The sequence below is a fragment of the Callithrix jacchus genome, chromosome 5 (assembly GCF_049354715.1).
Source record: "Callithrix jacchus isolate 240 chromosome 5, calJac240_pri, whole genome shotgun sequence".
NCBI lineage: Eukaryota > Metazoa > Chordata > Mammalia > Primates > Cebidae > Callithrix > Callithrix jacchus.
Window position 1 is genome coordinate 719401 of NC_133506.1, and position 21614 is coordinate 741014.

Consider the following 21614-nt stretch of genomic DNA (forward strand, 5'->3'; position numbering starts at 1 on the left):
ACATAATGGGTACATGATGTACATGTTTACATATATCACAATAAATGTAAATGTACATGTTTGCAATATGTACATTTATATTGATATTACATATTACATGTGTATTGTGATTTTATATGCAGTTGTGATTATATAACATAGTGATATTACAATAAATGTACATATTGTACACATTATGTGCATACCTATTGTGTGCACATTTTGTACATATATTCGTACAAATGATACAGTTTATGTACATTTATTGTACATCTGTATTGTGTACATGTATGTACATCACAGTCAATGTACATATGTTACATATTCTGTACATTGAGTGTAATATCCCAATAAGTCTACACATTATGAGTTTTTTCTGGGTTATGACTTTTAGTATATTAGATAAAAATGACTTCCAATATCACAGTGGGTATATACCCATGTGTGTCCATTTTTTGATATTATCCATCATATCCTAAGTAGGTATTTCTCTCACAATGAAGGAAGGTGTACACTCTGTGATTGTTCCAATATTCTAGGCAAAGTGCAACGCTTCTGCGATGTAGTTCCTAATATCCCAGGGACAGAGGATGAGTATACTCTTAATATTGCAGGAAGTGTACACCACCACTGTAGTATTGTTTCTAATATCCATAAACTAAAAGGATATTACTCCAAATATCTCCAAAAGCACACAAGACCCCCGTTACATTGTTCTTAATAACTAGGGGATTACAGATGACATTGCTCACGATGTGACTGGCGCTGTAAGCTGGTCCTGTGATATTCTTCCTAATATCCAGATAAGGAGAGAAAAATGTTGCTGCCCATAGAGAAATATTCTGAATACTGCAAGAGATGTACACCGTGCTCTGATATGGTCACTAATGTAAACAAGAAAACAATTATATTGAATTAAACATTGCAAGGGGTGAAACCCTCCTATGCTTTCAATTCTAATGTCAATGGGGTGAGGATGACATTTTTGTCAATATGCCAAATGTGTAACTAGAACTATTGCCTAATATGTAAAGAACCACAATAACATTATCATTTCTGTGTGATATGGTTGCCAGTATCATATTACACCACATTTTCAAAATAGCCGGGCCCCAGCAGCTGTGGGCACAGCGCCCTAGGCAGGGGGTCCCTAAGCAGCCAGCGTGGGCCTGGTAGCTGTTATGGGCCCTCTGGCGGGGGCTGTGGGTACAGCCCCCTAGCCAGGGTGTCTTTAAGCAGCCAGGGTGGGCATTGAGGCTGCTACGAGCAGAACTGTAGTAATAGCCTGCTGTGCATAGGTATGTAGTTTGCACCTATTTCTGCATGTGTACATTGTTTAAATGGTAGGCACATATTTGTATACGTGTACATACGGTGTTATCATGATACATATATATTTTCATAATATGTGCACTATACATATGTACCTAGTACATACCTAATGTGTAGAATACGTACTTTTTGGTGATATTACACGACATATATGTATTAGTGTGATTACATATCTTACTGTGATTATATATATTTTATCACTGATATTTTAAGGAATGTGCATAGTGTACACATTATGTACCTATGCATTGTGTACACATAGAAATATATAGGTACATATTTTACAGATTATGTACATTTTTGTACATGTGCATTGTGTACACCTATGTACAGCAGAGTACATGTACAGATTGTGCCTATTTAAAACATTTATCACAATACGACAATAAATGTACACACTATGACTACATTCTGGGATTTTATATTTAGTATATTAGATAGAAATCTCTCCGGTTACCAAAGTGGGTATACACCTATATGTGTACCTAGTATAAACGTGTACATACTGTACATACTGTGTACTCCTGTACAGAAGGTACATATCTACATTATATGAACATATGTGTAGTGTACATATGTACATACTGTGCACACTTATGTACACGTGTATATACCGCAAATCTGCACGTGTGCATGATGTACATGTGTACATATCGTAATATCACAATAAATGTAAATGTATATAATGTGTGCAATATGTACATTTATATTGATATTATGTATTATATGTGTATTGTGATTATATATGCTGTTGTGATTATATGAAATCATTGTAATATTACAATATATTTACATATTGTACACATTATGTACATAGCTACTGTGTACACATTATGTACATATAAATGTACATATTGTACAGATTATGTACATTTTTTGTACATATGTATTGTGTACACATATGTACATCACAGTCAATGTACATAAGGTACATATTTTTTACGTTGATTGTCATATCCCAATAAGTGTACACATTATGAGTATATTCTGGGATAGGATTTATAGTATATAAGAAAAAAGTTACTTCCAATATCAATGTGGGTATACTCGCATGTGTGTCCATTTTGCTGTACCTTCTATTAATCTTTGCCATTGAACATGATAGTGAGAGGTGGTTCTTTTCTCTAACAAGGTTTTCTGTTAATATAACTCAACTCTACTACCTTGTGGCCTCTGTATCTTCCATTGTAAATTGTAATTACCTATAAAAGAGAATATTTTGACATCACGTATCTACCTCTTGGATCCATCAGCCAGAGGCCTAAAATAAAGAAGACATTCACCCCACGAATGGTTATATAGTGGTTGACAACCCCACTTCTTCTAGGTAAATAGTATCCTCTCTTTAACAGTAGCTACTTACAGGATTTGTGCATGAAGCATGTGACTTTTTTATCAGTATCTAGTTTATTCTTACATAAATTTCTAAAATACTGAGAGAATATTCTGATCATTGGTTATGTACTATTTTAATTTAATTTTTTCCTCTCAAATTTTATCTTAACTGCATACTCTACCCTGTTTACAAGACTGCCCTATGGTTAAATTTAGTAGGTAGTAAATTATCCTGAGCACACAGAACAATTCTTTTTGTAATCAACTCTGAAACATCATTGAAAGAGCAAGGATATGGGAATTTGATTTATCTGGCTTTTATTTCTGGTACTTACTTGCTGTCTGACCTTGGGCAACTTATGTATTGCTCTGAGTCTCATCTTCTTCATCTGTAAAATGATCATAGTAATACCTAATTCATATGCAGCTTGGAAATGTGTAATTTAGTGATTGATATACAGTTCCTGATACAATTTCTGACAAAATAATAGACACCCCACGAGAGATAGCCATAACAATCAGAGTTTATATTCACATTAACTGGGATAAAATTGATCTGAAAATACAGCATAAAAAAGCAGCCAAAAATTCACAAGCATATATTTCGCTTGCCTTTTTATACAGAGCTGGAAAATTTCTCATCATTATCTCATCCATTGCCTGCAGCACGATCCTTCCAAAACTCCTAAGACCGTCTGCCAAGGTGGAACACACTGAACCGCATGTGACTCTGCCTTTTCTGACTATTTTTGCAAGATTTTTCTCATAGAGTATTATTAACAGAAAATGGGGCTGTTATCAAGGTGACTAGGAATGGTACATTCTCAGTTCAGGCTCTGATGGAATGTCTACTTGATCTGGTGCAACTCCAGCTGTGCTCTTGGCTTTCCTCACTTTTGTGGTTCCGAGAATGCAAATATTCTCCCATGGCTTCCTTATTTTGTCTTTCTCCATGAGGTCTCATTCAAGTACAAACATTCCCTTCAATTTTCTCAACTCATTTTATATTGTCTGAATAACCTAGATAATTTTCCCTTTCCTAAAGCTATAGACCTTCTTTTTGTGTGTAAGAACAGATTACTCACAAATGTTTACTGTCCGCTAAACATTTATGTGTAATCGGTCCTTAATTCTACACACAAAATATCATCTCTACCAACATTTTACAACTATAGTCTTTCTATAGAGAACTATGAAAGGAACTTGCTCTAAAGGAGAAACTTCCAGAGCTAAACCAAGGGTCTGACAATTTTTAACAATATGTTATTCAGTAAAAATATTTTTTCAGTTAACAGAGAAGAATGCCATGGACAAAATGACAAAACAGAACTTTTCAGCACTTATTCCTTCACAGAAACATCAATTTGAACAGCCATCCGTGCATCAAAGTGTCTTCAAAAGAGAAAAGGAATCCAGGTGAGAGGTTATAGCACGTTTGTGGAGTAGAAAAGTAAGAAAAACGGCATAAAATAGAGTATAAAAGAGAGTTTTCTATTATCTGCATTACCCCGCCCCTAAACCTGGGTAGTGCAGCATGGAAAGAGATACGACGTATATGCAGAGAGGAGAGTAAATGTAACACCTGACTTCAACATCAACTCCAATGCCAGGCACAATTCAGTGAACTCAACACCAGGCAGGTTTCTATAGCCACAGGCTATGGGACAGACCCTGTCAACCCAAGCTCCAGGCCTTCCCCTATGGCTATAAGATCTAATGCCTCCAACCTCCATGGCTCCTACCGACATAGGCTCCAGGCCTTTGCCACAACCAGGCCATTTATGGCTTCCCCAGGCTCCACACTGGTTACTATAGATTCGTAAGTGCCTGGATAAACAAACCTCTACATCGACACAGTAAAATGTTATTCAGCAATGAAAGCAATAATCTTTGAATGTGGCTTTTGTTGCAGAAAAAAGCACGTGAGCTATGAAGCCGTTAAAAGACATAGAGGAAACTCAAATACATACTACTAAGTGAAAGAACCCAATCTCAAATGACCACTTACTATATGAATCCAACTATATGACATTCTGGAAAAGGCAAAACTATAGAGACATCAAAACGTTCAGTGATTGCTGGGGGTTGAAAAGTGGGGAAGGATAAATGGGCAGAGCATAGAGGATGTTTAGGGCAATGAAACTACTCTGTGTGTTACTATAATGGTAGACACATGCCATTACACCCTTGTCAAAACTCACTGAATATACGACAGCAAGAATGGTCCCTAATGTCAATTATAAACTATGGGTGACAGTGATAAGTCAATGTTGGTTCATCCATTGTAACAAATGTACCTCTCTAGTGAGGAAGGCTGATAGTGGAGGAGGCTGTGCATTTGGGGAGGTGGGAATGTAGGAACTCTCTGTACTTTCCACTATGCCTCACTATTAACTTTACACTGCCCTAAAAATAAAGCGTATTTTAAAAAAGATTGAGCTGTTGATATAAGCCCAATGTCTACTTTGACGTCCAGAAATGTTTCTTTTAAAACGCTAATACACCACTTCCTGGAAGAAAATATTTGTTAACAAATTCTTTTCTAGAACAATTATTTTTGTGGGTGTTCCTGTCACAACTATACATAAAAATCAGAATATGCAGCAACATCTTGATACTCTAAAAACACAATACCAAGAACGTTAAGAAAATCATTTCTAAATTGGATCTAAGCCAAAATGCGGAGAAGCAAAAGGGAAGAAAATTATTTCTGTATAATGAGATTATAGGTTGTTTCTCCGAACTCCTCTACAGTTTTCAGTATTTTCCAACTTCTATCATGGAGATATATAAATATAGATGTAGATATGTAGATATATAGTCATTAGATATATATTTATATATAATAAATAAACAGATACCATTTTATTTTTTATTATTGATTTATTTATTTATTTTTTGAGACGGAGTTTCGCTCTTGTTTCCCAGGCTGGAGTGCAATGGCGCGATCTTGGCTCACTGCAACCTCCACCTCCTGGGTTCAGGCAATTCTTCTGCCTCAGCCTCCTGTGTAGCTGGGATTACAGGCACGTGTCACCAAGCCCAGCTAATTTTTTGTATTTTTAGTAGAGACGGGGTTTCACCATGTTGACCAGGATGGTCTCGATCTCTTGACCTCGTGATCCACCCGCCTCGGCCTCCCAAAGTGCTGGGATTACAGGCTTGAGCCACCGCGCCCGGCCTACAGATACCATTTTTAAAAGATATATTTATGTATTTTATATATTTATATAATATATACATCATGTTATCACCATTATGGATATAAAGAAGGACATTAAAATAGTGAAAAGATTAAAATAAAATGAACCAAAATGGAAACAGTGATTTAACTCTGCCTAGCCTTATGTGATTAAACAAGGTATTTTTCAAATCTATTTTTCTTTGCTTTCTAGAGGCTTTATAATAAATCTATATTTTTATATTTAAAAGCCTAATTTTTATTAAACAAATAAAAATTCAGCAACACTGTCTTTAGAACATTTTTTAAATCAACTTGAGCATGAAGAAAATGTTATGACTATGGTGGTGAGCATTTTGAAAGATTAGCAGAAGCAGGGATAATGTGACATTTAGCTGATCTTTCAAGGGAAGCTAGACAAATGACACTTTTCGAAAAGAAAATAGTAACTAGTGTTGAAACCTGGTATTGCCAGTATGATTAAGAAGGAAAGTGTCAACTTCTTCTGTGGAAAATCCTAACATTACCAAACGTAAGAAGGCAAATACTTCAACAACAGAAATGAAAAAGATCTTGATTCATTTATTTAACACTTTTTTAGAGTTTAATCCCAAAAAGTCTATTTTGAAGAAAAGAAAAAATCTTACTCGTGTATATTACCCTTTGCAGTGAACTGGCCAAATAAGTCTATCCAAGGTACGTTGAATACCGAGCATGCTGGAAACATTTTTATTGACATCATCTCTAATCCCTACAACAATAGTGCAAGGGAAGGTTTAACATCTTCTTGTTACAGAGAGGAAAGCTGAGGCTCAAAGAGGTATAGTAGCTCATTTAACATTACACATCTAATACGTGGTGGAGGTGGGACCTATACTTACATCTGTCAGGCCTTAAAGTCTGTGTTCTTCTTTCTACCTCTCTGCCTCAGTCCAACAATTGGGATCTTTGCCATGATGCCTCACGAGTTCACGAGGCACTTTTCAGGAAGTTTTTGACTCAGACTTTATCACTCAGCAAGATACCTCAACTAATTTACAAAATGTGACTTGAAAAGCAGGTTGTAATTCCAAAAGCAAAAATCCAACCACAAAAGATAAAGTCTTAATCAGTAGAGCTTTACAGAAGGAAGTAATGTAGGTAGTAAGGGCACTTTCGGAAATGTCTGCAATCAGAGGAGTCGATGTATCACCTGTTAGAAATTGTACTCGCTTGGTAGCAAAATTTTCCTTGCGTTCACTTAAAATAATAGTCTTGTTGTTTTAAAACCAACGCACAGTAAGAGGGTGACTTGGATGTTTATTTTTTATTCTCTTTGCCTTCTTGTTTTAAGAATGGATTTTTCCTAAATTCTAATTATTATTGTAACTTACATAAGTGCAGCCGATTTTGCTTTTAAGGATAAAACTACATTTAAGTAGCTTTGTCTGGATTATCAAAACCAGGCCCTGAAGAAGTGAGTTCCTAAAGGGTAGGAACTTTGCTTATGTCTATATCTCAGTTGTGTTAAACAGAATAACTGGCGCAAATTAGCAAATGATGCACTGAGGAATCATAGAACAAAAGACATTATGAAGAACTAAGTTTCAGATTCAGGGTGACGCTAAGGAGCTAGTGTACCAGAGGATGGTATGCCTTCTGCAATCACAAAAGCAGCATTCAGTCTGATCTGGGCTCTAAGAAGTGCTCCTTGAGACCTGAAATTTTATCCTAACACTGCCACTAACAGGTTAAGTCAGAAAGAGTTCACTTCCCAGAGCTTTCGATTTCTGGTTTCCAAATCAGCACAATGAGAAACTGAAAAGAAGGAAAGAGGAAAAAAAGAGAGGGTCAGAGATCCCTCCTGCTTGTACAATGCCATGATTTGGACACAGGGTTTGGGCAACCATGGCCCATCCACCAATTCCTGCCTGTCGTCTCTTGTCAGACAGCTCATGAGCCACGAATGTATAAAAATTCAAAAAAGTAACAATATTTTGGGACATGTCAACAATTATATAAAATGCAATTTTCAGTTCTCATAAAAGTACTTTGGAACTCAGCCCCACTCCTTTATTACCCATTTCTATGGCTGCTTTCACACCACAACCAAAGAGATAAGTAGCTGTGACAGAGACCATATGGGCTGCCAAGCCTAAAATATTTACTGCCTAGATCTTTCCAGAAAAAAATAAAGGATTGCTGATCTTTTACACAATCAAGCAAGCGATCACCTGAGAACATTAAAATCTGTGTCTAGGACAAACGGGGCCTATATAAACTAGGGAATAATCTTCCCCACTACTTATGCAAGAACATTCACCCTTGAGAGAGCAGGCTACATGTCTTGGCAGCACTACTGCCACCAGTCCAGACTTCCCCTCACCTGTGCCCTATAAGTGACCAGCATTTCTAGGCATCCGTGGAGCAGCGGGGTGCATTCTCATGGCTGGCCCCACACCTTCCCTTCCTCCTGCTTCCTCACATTCTATTTTCTGAGTGGTTGTCAAAGGAACGCTGAATTTTGCTGTCACTTTTTCAGACCCCAATTCCACTTATGACAGTCTTGGTACCAGGAAGCATTCCAAGCTCCTATCTCATCACCACAACCGCCTGCTTCTCACTTAGTCCAGACGAGCTTGCCACAGTGCAATTGCTTTTTAATCGCTCTCTCTCTTCTTGCCTTCACCTCCTCTCCCTCCCTCTCTCCCTGGCTCTTTCTGTCACACGGGTGTGTGCACATACACAAGTTCCGATTAGATAAAAGAAGAAACACTTTTTAAGTTTCTTTCTAGGCCTAATAGAAAATTCTTTTTTTTTTTTTTTTACAAAAACAGAGCTGTTTTTTTCCATTGCAAAAGTGTGGGTGTCCTTCCTTTTGGAGAGTAACAATTATTTTCTACATGGCCTTCTGACACATTGCATGTTGTACATATGTGTGTGTGCACATGTGCATATGAGTGTTAGAGTATGTGTGTGTAGCAGGGAGGAAAGAGATGAAGGAGAGTGTGTATGTGCATGTTGGTTCATATGAGTGTGAGTGTGTGCATGCACGTGCCTGTGTGTGTGCACATGTGTATGAGCAGGCTTGTATTTGCGTATGAGAATGTGCATGTGAGAGAGAAAGAAAGAATGCGTGTATGTGTGAATGTGTATGTGTGTGTATAGCAGGGAAGAAGGGGATGAAGGAGAGTATGCTAAAAAGAGAACACCTCAGAACAGTCAAATAAAAGATTCCATATCAACATCATATCCTGTTAAAATGCAGGATTCCCAAGTCAGTCACCTTCAAGCTGGAAGCCTGGAGTGTAAAAAGAGTGGGTGTTCTTCTCTGACAACTTATTGTCTAAGACAATTTTATGATCAAAAATATATTCGAATAAAAGTACCTGAGAAAAGTACATAAAGAGAACATAGCAAAATGTTAACAATGGTTTTCTTTGGGTGAGAGGAAGAAGAGGCAGGTTGTGGTTGATCTGTTTCTTTTAGTTCAACTATTCTGCATACCTCACTTTTAAATTTTGGATATTAAGCTGGAGAGAAAGAACATGAATATAAAGATTAATTCGCTGAATGGAGCAACGAATACTGAGTTAGCCAAAAATGTATGGCTACCTTCTATATATAATTATCTGAGGGCAAATCAGAAAACACCACTTTCAGAACATTTTTTTTTTGTTAGAAATGAAGTTTCGCTCTTGTTGCCCAAGCTGGAGTGTAACGGCACAATCTCGGCTCACCAGAGCCACCGCCTTTTGGGTTCAGGCAATTCTCCTTCCTCAGCCTCCCGAGTAGCTGGGATTACAGGCACGCACCACCATGCCCAGCTAATTTTTTGTATTTTTAGCAGAGACAGGGTTTCACAATGTTGACCAGGATGGTCTCGATCTCTTGATCTTGTGATCCACCCACCTCGGCCTCCCAAAGTGCTGGGATTACAGGCTTGAGCCACCGCGCCCAGCCAGAAATTTTTTTAAATGTGTTTTACGTTATTTTCCCTTTCAGCCTAAGGACTACAAATTGAACACAACTGGATCTGCACCATTGCCTCAAAGATTCTTAGCGTAGTTCCAGATCCATTGTCTGGACACTCCTGCTTTTTAGACAGAAAACAGGACTAAATTCCTATTGACTTCCAAATACACAGACCCACAGATTTGTCACAGTAGCCTCTCTCTCTCACCCTGTCTCTGTCCGTCTGAGTCTCTCTTTCTTTCTCTCTCTCTTCCCTCACATCATCCCCAAATAAGAATGCATATATAAAAATTTGATTAACTGAAACATAGAATGATCAAGATTTTACTACAGGAGAAATACACAGACTTCAGCTAAGATGTTTGGTTGAATACCTGCATATGCCTTCACTCCATCATTAAACCACATTAACACGGGATGATTAAAAATAAATAAACCAACAAAGATAAAAAGAAAATAAAGACAATCCCTTCAGCATATAGAAAACTGGCAAGCAGAAGCTGTCAGTGACACCTGACAGTAGACCCAGAGATGCTAAATCCCAAGCCAGTGGCAGGAAGGCAACCAGGATCCCCAACGGTTCAAGAGTTGGCAGCTAAATTTACCTAGGGAATTTGTGTTTCAGTAGTAGGTAGATCCCAGATCCTCTCCCTAGAATCGGTGCCTGCATCCCACGGTGGTGGCAGGGTGGAGGTTTCCTCTCTATACAGTAAAATTTGGTGTCTCTAGGCAGGAGCTCTCTAGACACAAGTGCTTAAATGTACACACTGAACACTGAGATCCTCCAGGTTTTCCTACCACTGAGTTCCAATGAGGGTGGCAGATACACTTGGTCAGAAGTTAAGATGATTTTTCTCTAGAGAGAATCTCTCTTGCTCAAGAAGAAAAGGTCTGCCCCAGCAAGACCACCACCCACAAAATGTTACAATCACAGAACTTCCATCAGCTTTTAGCTTTTCAGTGCTCCATTTTTTTCTAACAGACACAGACAGCTAAGGGTCACCAGGCATCTGAGCAAAGCTTCTAACATGAATGGCCGAGACCAGAGCAAGAAGACACATAAATGCAGCCTGAATGAGGACTGTGCTAGGAGATAAGACCTTCTGAAACCCATATGAATGTTCACGAAGAGATAAAAATGTTACCATTTTTATGAAACAAGAACCAAATTTAAAGAAAAAGTAAATGCTTAGAAATTAAAAATATGACAGCAGAACTTGTGAAAAATTCTTGTTAGAATAGTAAGACAACAAAGTTGAGTAGATGAACCTTATGTCTTCCAGAAATAGCGATAAGAAAAAAGTTGAAATCCGGAAGAAAATTTGAACAGGTTCAACACTAAAATGATCAGAATTCCAAACACAGAAATAGAGACAGAGAGAGAGAAAAAAGAACAGACACACGCAGCAAATAAGAGAGAGAGAGATAAACCCTAACACAGTAATTGCTGGAGACTACAACACCCAACTTTCAGCACTGGACAGATCTTCCAGACAGAAAACCAACCAATCAACATGAAATTTAATCTTTACTACAGACCAAATGGAACTGATATTCAAGGAACATTTCATCCAATGACTGCAGAATACACATTTTTTCAACTCAACACATAGATCATTCATAAGTATAGAAGATACCTTAGGTAACAAAGCAGATGCAATCACATTTGAAATCAGGACTAAGAAGTTCATTCAAAACCATACACTTACATGGAAACTGAGTAACTTGCTCCTGAATGACTCCTGGGTAAATAATGACATTAAGGCAGAAATCAAGAAGTTTAAGAAGTTCTTTGAAAGTAATTAGAACAAAGGTACAACTTACCAGAGTTTCTGGGATGCAGCTAGGCAAGTAGTGTTGAGAGAAATTTATAGTACTAAATGCTCACATCGAGAAGTGAGAACTCGGGACAGCTGCGGTGACTCACTCTTGTAATCTCAGCACTTTTGGAGGCCAAGGCGGGCAGATTACAAGGTCAGGAGTTTGAGACCAGCCTGACCAACATGGTGAAACCCCATTCTACTCAAAATACAAAAATTAGCTGGTGTTGTGGCACATACCTGTAATACCAGGTACTCAGGAGGCTGAGGCAGGAGAACTGCTTGAACCCAGGAGATAAATGTTGCAGTGAGCCCATATCACACCACTGCACTCCAGCCTGGTTGAGAGAACAACACTCCATCTCAAAAACAAAATTGAGATCTCAAGTTAACTACCCAACATCACAATTAAAAGAATTAGAAACCCAAGAGCAAAGAACACCCTCAAAGCTATGCTGAATGGGAGTGGGGAGAGAGGGCATCTTTATCTTGTGCCAATTTTTAAGGGGAATGCTTTCAGCTTTTGTCCATTCAGTATGATGCTGGCTGTGGTTTTGTCACATGTGGCTCTTATTATTTTGAGGTATGTTCCTTCAATACCTGGTTTATTGAGAGTTGTTAACACACATGAAAGTTGAATTTTATCAAAAGCTGTTTTTGCATCCATTGAGATAATCATGTGGGTAATTTTTTTCTTTAGTTCTGTTTATGTGACGATGACATTTATCAATTTGCATATGTTAAACCAAACTTGCATCTCAGGGAGGGTGGTTGTGACCAGGAATTGATCAGTTTCTTCTAGATTTCTCAATTTTTTCAGGTTCAGTGGCTCACATCTGCAATCCCAGAACTTTGGGAGGTCAAGGTGGGTTGATCACCTGAGATTGGGAGTTCAAGACCAGCTGGATCAACATGGAGAAACCCCATGTCTACTAAAAATACACAATTAACCAGACATGGTGGCACATGCATGTCATCCCAGCTACTCAGGAAGCTGAGGCAGGAGAATAGCTTGAACTCAGGAGGCAGAGGTTGCACTAAGCCGAGATCTCACCATTGTCCTCCAGCCTGAGCAACAAGCACAAAACTTCATCTCAAAATTAAAGAAAAAATAGTGCCTACAGTTGTACATCATATTCTGTGAGGGTGGTTTGTATTTCTGTGGGGTCAGTGGTAATATTGCCCTTATTGTTTTTGACGGTGGTTATTTGAATCTCTTCCCTTTCTCCTTCATTGGTCTAGCTTCAAGTTTATTATTTTTTAACCAGTATGATTTTAATAGACCAGTTACTGGGTAGTAAATTGAAACATACAGAGTGCCATCTCCAAGAGCAGTCATGATTTCATTTGGGTTCTTGAAAAATGTTAAGAAGTAGGTTGAGTTTTATTATTTTTTTCAGAAAACCAGCTTTTGAAAAATTTATGTGGAACCAAAAACAGCCAAGGCAACCCTAAGCAAGAAGAGCAAAGCTGGAAGCGACACGCTACCAGACTTCAAACTGCATTACAGGGCTACAGGAAACAACGGCATAGTACTGGTACAAAAACAAACACATAGACTAATGGAACAGAATAGAGAATCCAGAAACAAAACCAAGCTTCTACAACTATCTGATCTTTGGCAAACTTAACAAAAACAAGCAAGGGGGAAAAGATTCTCCCTATTCAATAAACGATGCCAGGATAACTGGATAGCCATATGCAAAAGACTGAAACTAGACCCCTTCTTTACATTACATACAAAAATTTGCTCATGATAGATTAAACACTGATATGTAAAACCAAAAACTATAAAAGCTCTGCAAGACACGAGACAATGCCATTCAAAACATAAGCACAGGCAAAGATTTCATCATGAACATGCCAAAAGAAAAGGTAACAAAAGCAAAATTGAAAACTGGGGTCAAATTAAAATGAGAAACTTTCACACAGCAAAACAAACTATCAACAGAGAAAACTGACAACCTACAGAATGTGAGAAAATGTTTGTAAACTATGCATTCCACAAAAATCTAATATCAAACATCGGTAGGGAAATTCAATTTACAAGAGGAAAACAACCAACCCATAAAAAGGTGGGCAAAGAACATAAACAGACACTTTTAAAACAAGACATATATGCAACAAGCAATCATATTAAAAAAGCTCAACATCACTGATTATTAGAGAAATGCAAATGAAAATTAAGATACCATCTCACACCAGTCATAATGGCAATTATTAAAGCAAAAAAAAAAAAAAAACACATACTGGCAAGGTTAGAGAGAAAAACAACACTTACACACTGTATTCGGGAATGCAAATTAGTTCTGCCATTGTGAAAAAGTGTCATGATTCCTCAAAGACCTAAAGAGTGAAATACCATTTGATTCAGCAAACCTAGTAATGGGTTACTAGGTATGTACCCAAAGGAATATAAATCCTTCTGTCATAGAGACATGTGCACACATATGTCCATGGCAGCACTGTTCACAATAGCAAAAATATGGAATCAAGCTAAATGCCCATCAATGGTAGACTGGATAAAGAAAATGTGGTACATATACAACAAAAAACACTAGGCAGCCACAAAGGAATGCGATCATGTTCTCTTCAGGGACATAGATGAAGCTGGAGACTATTATTCTTAGCAAACTAACGCAGGAACACAAAATCCAAATACCTGATATTTTCACTTGCAAGTGGGAGCTAAATGAGGAGAACACAGGAACATACGACAGGCGGAAGAACAACACACACTAGAGCCTTTCAGAGAGTGGAGAATGAGAGAAGGAAGAAGATCAGGAAAAACAACTAAATGGGACTAGGCTTAATACTGGAGTAATGAAATGATCTGTACAACAAACCTCATGACAGACTTTACCTAAATAACAAATCTATGCTTGAACCTTTGGACTTAAATAAAAGTTTAAAAAAAGGCAACTTCTCAAGTTGAATAACATAACCTCCTAGGTTTAAACACATGAACACAAACTCACACCAAGGAACATTGTCTTGAAAATCTGCAATATATGACAAAGGAAAACAGCTGTCCTAAGTTTTCAGAAAAGTTTTTTAAAAAACAGTATTTACAAAGAATCAGAAATCAGAATGATTTCAGGCTTCTCAACAGCACTACCAGAAGCTGGGAAATAATGGAGTAGTATCTTTAAAACTTGAATGGGAAATTATTTTCAATCAAAAATTCTATGCCCCACCAGTCATGTAAGTGTAAGAAGAAATAAAGTCATATTTCAGAACAACTTGCTTCAGTGTATCCTTGCTTGAATAAGTTACTGGAGGATACAGTCCACAAACAAGAGATTCAGGGCACGGGGCAGTGCAAAACAACAGAGTGGGTTTGCATTTGTATTGAAAAGACAGCAGCATTCGAGAGTTAGGGAATACTGGAGGAGGAGTTTTCTCCAGCATCCCTGGAGCCCACACCTCTCATTTCCACATTCCTATGTCCCATTGCTGCCCATGAATTCTGATCACCTATTCCTTTGAGAGAGGTATTTCTCTCACCGATTAGCTGTAGTCAAGTGGCTCTTTCTTGGGCTACAGGAGGAAATCTATTGCTTTTCATTAAACATCAATTGAATTAACCTAGGCTTAAGGTCAGCATTATGCCATCAGCTGTACGTTCTTGGGAAGACATCTACTCACAAACTGGTTAAAGAACGTGGCCCTCCTACCTCTGACTTGTGTGATTCTAAGCAAGCTATTTAGCACCCTCTCATCTGTGAAACAAACATAAAGTTCTTATCTTGGGCTCCACAAACAGAAAGTGTTGAACAAGAACAGTTTCTTCTCCTCCAAGGCCAGACCATACGGAGGACCCTAAGACAGCCACAGCCTTGGTCAGTAGGACAAACACAGGGTTCAAATTGCACCATTAAAACTGCGGCCAAACCTTTGCTCTGCCTCTGAGTCACTCACTGTCATAAGGCTCTACCGGTTCCCATTCCAGATAGAAAGTGGGCTTTTGTTGGTTTTTGTTGTGTTTTTCAAGAGATGGAGTCACCCAGGCTGGAGTACAGTGGCATGACCATAGCTCACTGCAGCCCCAAACTCCTGAGCTCAAATGACCTTTCTGCCATGGCCTCCTGACAGAAGCTGGGCCAACAGGGCAGCAGGTATGCATCCCCACACCCAGTAATTTTTTTTTTTGAGAGATGGGGTACCGCTATGTTGCCCAGACTGCTCTCAAATTCCTGGCCTGAAGCAATTTTCCCATATTAGCCTCCTAAATTTCTAGGATTACAGGTGTGAGCCACTGTGCCCAACAGGTGTTCTTAAGTGCAATTTCCACACTGCTATTCTGAAGAAGGGCAAGAAGCAAAGAGTCCCTCCTTGAAACATAGAAAATAAAAGCATTCACTATTAAGTGGAGGCAGAGTTGATGATCAGCCAAAACTACTTCAACTGTAATCCAGAAGTCCCATTGATACAGGAGTTCTAAAGAAATTATTTCGTCAGAGATTGAAAGTAAGGAAGTCTTTGGTAAGGTTTCCCTTTGAATAAAAAGCAGCCCCAAAACCATTTCTAACAAAGAGCGGCCTGTAAAATCGAGCTGCAGATATAGACAAGCAAGCTGGAAGCTTGCACAGGCGAATGCCAGCAGCTGTAACAATAGGAGGCTACTTGGGTGCCAGGCATGCTCAACCTGACGGCTTTATCTTCCTTTTTCTTTATCAACCACAAGTGCAGTAAGGGACAGACAACATGCACTGGCCAAGTAGAAAACCTATATGCATAAGAAGATTCGGGTGGATAGCCAGCTTCTTCACGAGCTATGTAAAGCTCTCACCTGGTCCAACCCATATTTGGACCCTATGTAAATCAAACACCACCTCCTCAACAAGTCTATAAAACCTTGTGCAGTTCACCAGAAAACCAGAAAACACACTCAGAAGCCCCTCTCTCTCTCTGCAGAAGAGAGAGATGTTCTCTTTTCTTCTTTTGCCTGTAAAACCTCCATTCTTAACCTCACTCCATGTGTATTCACGTCCTTGATTTTCTTGACATGAGGCAATGTACCTTGGGTATTACCTCAGATGGGCAATGCTGCTTCATCATAGTTCTGTTTTGTTCAGGTTGTGGGACAAACAGCTCCTTTCCTCTGCAACCTCAGCTCAACCTTACTCAGGCCTCCTTCCAGCAGAATCACAGAGCCAAATGAAACCCCTTAAGTCTTCTTTTAAAGGGGCAGCCGCTCCAAAGAAAGCAGCATGATGAGTTTCAGGTGGCACGGGGTGGGGGCAGTGCTACTCGGGCATCTCCGTGCTCAGTCCCTCTCAGTTCAAAAGCGCACCACGTGGAGCAATAGAACACCTGCTCATCTGAGTTTTAAAAATAGTGGGAGGAAAAGCGCTGTCTTCATGCTTATTTCCCTGGCAGAGGGGAGGTCATAAAACACTAATTTCTAAGCAGTGGACCAGAGTTTTACTGATCTCTTCTGTTACTGACTCATGTTTACCCAGAGAAACCACATCACAAATCTGAGTCTCCTCTGGCAAGAGAATGAATCGGATTCATGATTCTCTCAGCCCCCTTTCCACAGTAGAGTTCTGACTCCACTTCTAAAATACTTTTCTGCAAGCCTCTGTACCTCATAAATGTTTTACTATACTCGAGACAGCAAAGGGAAGCACAGATTAGCTACTGTTTTCAGAACAGTGGAAACATGCTGTCTTCTCCAAGTTTGGCATTGGAGTCAAAGATCAAGCGCCAAACAGTAGTTGTCAAGAATCCTTTCATTTACAATCAGGTTCTAGACTTTTCAAATGGTGTGGGCAAGAACCAGTTTTGCCAGAATAGGTTATTATCTACCTCTTACCTTTATAGGACAGGACTAAAAATTCTCTTTTTTAAGAGAGAGTCTTGCTCTGTTCCCGAGGCTGGAGTGCAGTGGCATGATCTCGGCTCACTACAACTTCTGCCTCTCAGGTTGAAGTGATTTTCCTGCCTAAGCCTCCTGAGTAGCTGGAATTACAGGGGCCCACCACTACACTCAGCTAATTTTTGAATTTTTAGTAGAGACAGGGTCTCCACATGTTTGCCAGGGTAGTCTCCAAAGCCTGACCTTATGATCTGCCTACCTGAGCTGCCCAAAGTACTGGGATTACAGATGTGAGCCACCACGCTGGGCATTTTTTTTTTAATTACACTGAAGACTTTTGACAGGGTTGTGTGTTGTATGAACTCCCTCCTCGCCCAATTCTCATGGATGGGAAAAGGCTGCTGCTTCATTTTAAAGCTAATGAGCTGCCTGAGCAGGAACTTCTAATTAACCATTCAAACCGATTAGCTCACGTCCCTGAAGGCTGGAGAACACGGGAACTGCTATCCCATCTGAATACAATCCAAAGGCAAAAGGCTGTGGCCAAGTTGAAATAATGGGGCAGACAGAAGCGATAAAGACTGGAGCTGGGAGTGGCCCGTACTTCAAGTTAAGCCAAACAAAGGTGTTTGCATGTTTTATATGGGCCAAATAGGAATTCCATAATAGAGAAAACCATTGATTTTAAGGAGGACGCTGCCCTGAAAAGCTTCCTGCCAGGGCTAAGGAAGAGGCTGCCCAGGACCCCCAGAGGCAGGTGGTAGGAGGGCTCTTAGTGGCTTCCTAGAAACTGTATTACCTGAGGTAGTGAACTGCTGTCAGAGATCCCTACCAGGAGAATTTCTCAGGAACGCATGAGAAAGGGCCCAAAACTGCATGCCTGCTCCTAAAATGTGACACCATAATACAGCTGAACTATTCAATAAGGCCCTATCTGTTCCTCTGTCTCTCCTTTCTCCCTGCCCCTATCCAACCCTAGAAGAGCCAGAAAGCACTGCTAAGAAGTGAGGGTGGGTGATCATAAACAAACACACTGCCCTCCTTTCCCTTCCCACTGTGGGTTTCTCAGGCTGAGGCTGTCACAGAGGAGGAGGGATGAAAATTGTTTTCGTTGATATTTTATCATGAACATTTATGAACGTACAGCAAAGTTGAAAAAACTTTACAGTGAACACTTTAACTGTATCTTCACCAACTTGGAGTCTTGTTTTATCTCATGTCCATCCATAGATCCATCTTTCTATCCATCCAGTAATCCATTATAGTTTTTAGGCATTTTAAAGTAAATTGCAGACATCAGTAACTCAACGTGCATTAACTAGAATTTGGTACCTTTCTTTTTCCTTTTGGTGTAAAGTTTACAAATGATGAAATGCAAAAATTTTAAGTATGTATTTACCGAATTTTGACAAAAGTATACATATGTGTAACCCAAAACTCTATAAATAAAGAACATTACTATAATCCCTGATATGGTTTGGCTGTGTCCTCACCCCAATCTCTTCTTGAATTGTAGCTCCCAGAATTCCCACGTGTTGTGGGAGGGACCTGGTGGGAGAGAATTTAATCATGGTGACAGTTTTCCCCATATTGTTCTTGTGATAGTGAATAAGTCTCACAAGAGTTGATGCTTCTATAAGAGGAAAGCCCTTTTGCTTGTTTCTCATTTCTCTCTTGTCTGCCACCATGTAAGATGTCCCTTTGACTTTCTGCCGTGATGATGAGGCCTCCCCAGCCAGGTGCAACTGTGAGTCCCTTAAACCTTTTTTGAATAAAGTACCCAGTATCAGGTATGTCTTTATCAGCAGTGAAAAAACGGACTAATACAATCCCAGAAAGTTTCCTCATGACTTGTCTCAGTCTCCAGCTCTGTACCCTTGGATTTTTTTCATTGTAGACTAAGTTTGCCAACTTTAGAAATTCCACATAACTTGAATCATGTTGTGATAACCCTATATATAAGGCTCCCTTCAGTCCACAAAATAATTTTTATATTTATCAGTCAGGTTACACATATCAGTATCTCTTTCATTTTTATTGCTGAGTAGTATTTCATGCTATGAAATAACGTAGTTCGCTACCTGATCCTCTATTTGTGGTCACCAGAAACATTTTCAACTTTTGATTATTATGAGTAAAGCTATTGTGGTCTTCTATAAGTATTTTTATTAACATGTATTTTCACTAATTGGGGTAGATTCCTAACTCGGACATTTATTATAGATGAGATGTATATTCGTTCTGTAAGAAAATTCCAGAAATTTGACAAAGTAGTTGTACTGTTTAATAGTCCCATTAGCAATAGTTATAGTTGTGCTGTATTCTTGCCAACATTTGGTGTTTAGTCTTTCCCAACCTAGTTATTTTGTGGGGTGTGTATTAGTATCTCACTGTGGTTTTAATCTGCATTTCCTTGATGTTAACCATTTTGTCCCACTTGTATATTATCTTTGAAAAGTGGCTCCCCCAATTTTTTCCCCTTCTAAACAGGAATTGTTATCTTTTTTTCTTTTAGTTGTTCTGTCATCCAGGCTGGAAGGCAATGGTGCAATCTTGGCTCACTACAGCCTCTGCTTCCTGGGCTCAAGCGATCCTCCCACCTCAGTCTCCCAATTAGCTGATACCAGGCTAACTTTTTGTATTGACATTAGCCAACATACAAGGCTAATTTTTTTTACTTATACTAGGTGTCAGGGTCTCACCATGTTGCCCAGACTAGTCTCAAACTCCTGGCCTTAAGCCATTCATCCTCCTCGGCCTCCCAAAGTACTGGCACTACAGGTGTGAGCCACTGTGCCCAGCCTGATTTTCAGGTTATAAAACTGCTTTATGTATTCTGGAAATCAGGCTCTTTACTGAAAATAGATTTATGACCATTTTCTGTCAGGCTGTGGCTTGCATATTCTTTTGTTTAATGTATCTTTTAATTTTCCCAGACACATTTTCTGCAAAATTTGTGTTAGTTTTTGTTGTATTTTTCAGATACTTTGTTCATTTCATCTAAGTTGCAGAATTTGTCACCATGACGTTGTTTATGATAGTCTCTTATTATCCTTTTCACGTCTGCAGGATCTGTAGTGATAGTTTCACTTCGCTTTCACTTCTGATATTGATACTGACCATTTGTGTTTCCTCTCTTTTTTTCATGATCAGAGTAGCTTAAGGTTTATTAATGTTGATATTTTAAAACAACCAGCTTCTTTGCTTTGTTAGTTTTCTCTATTATTTTGTCTGTCTTCAATTTGGTTTATCTCTGAACTTTTACCTTTATTGTTTCCTTCTTACTACTTCGTTGGAGTTTTCTTTGCTCTGTGTGTGTGTGTGTGTGTGTGTGTGTGTGTGTGTGTGTGTGTGTTTTCAATCTTCTTTAGGTGAACATTTACGTCATTGATTTTAGACCTTTCTCTTTTTCTTCTATTGCAGTATAAGCATGTACGGCTATACTTCCCTCTGGGAACTCCCATCGCTGTAATTCATAAGTGTTGGCATGTTGTATTTTGATTATCCCTTAGAATAAAATATTTTATATTCTACCTTTTGATTTCTTCTTGGGCTTGTGTATTATATTTAATCTCCAAGTACTTGGAGCTTTCCTAGTTCTCTTATTGTTAATTTCTGTTTTGATCCTATTGTGGTCAGGTAACATACACTGCATGAATTCAATTTGATTTAATCTATTCAGTCTTGTTTTACGACCTAGGATGTGACCTATCCTAGTGAACACTACATGTACTTGAAACATACAGTATTCTGTGGTTATAGGTTGTCGTCTTCCATTGGTTTGTTTAAGATGGTGGAGAGTGTTGTTCAGGTCATCTGCATCTTGACTAAGATTTTGTCTAGTTTATCTATCAATTGCTTGGGAGATGGGTATTAAAATCACCAATCAAAATTGTGGATTGTTTGTTTATTCCTTTAGTTCAATTTTGTTTTGTGCAAATTGACGCACAAATTATTTTTAATCCATTTTTTGATGAAAGGACTCTTCTGTAATCATGAACTATCCCTCTTTATCTTTGGAAATACTGTTTTGACTTAAGCATATTTTATTTTGTATTAATATAGCTTCTTCACACTTCCATTACTGACTGTTTGCATAGTATATCATTTTAAATGTACTCATTTAGGGTCAGGTACAATGGCTCACCTGCAATCCCAGCACTTTGGGAGGCTGAGGCAGGTAGACCAC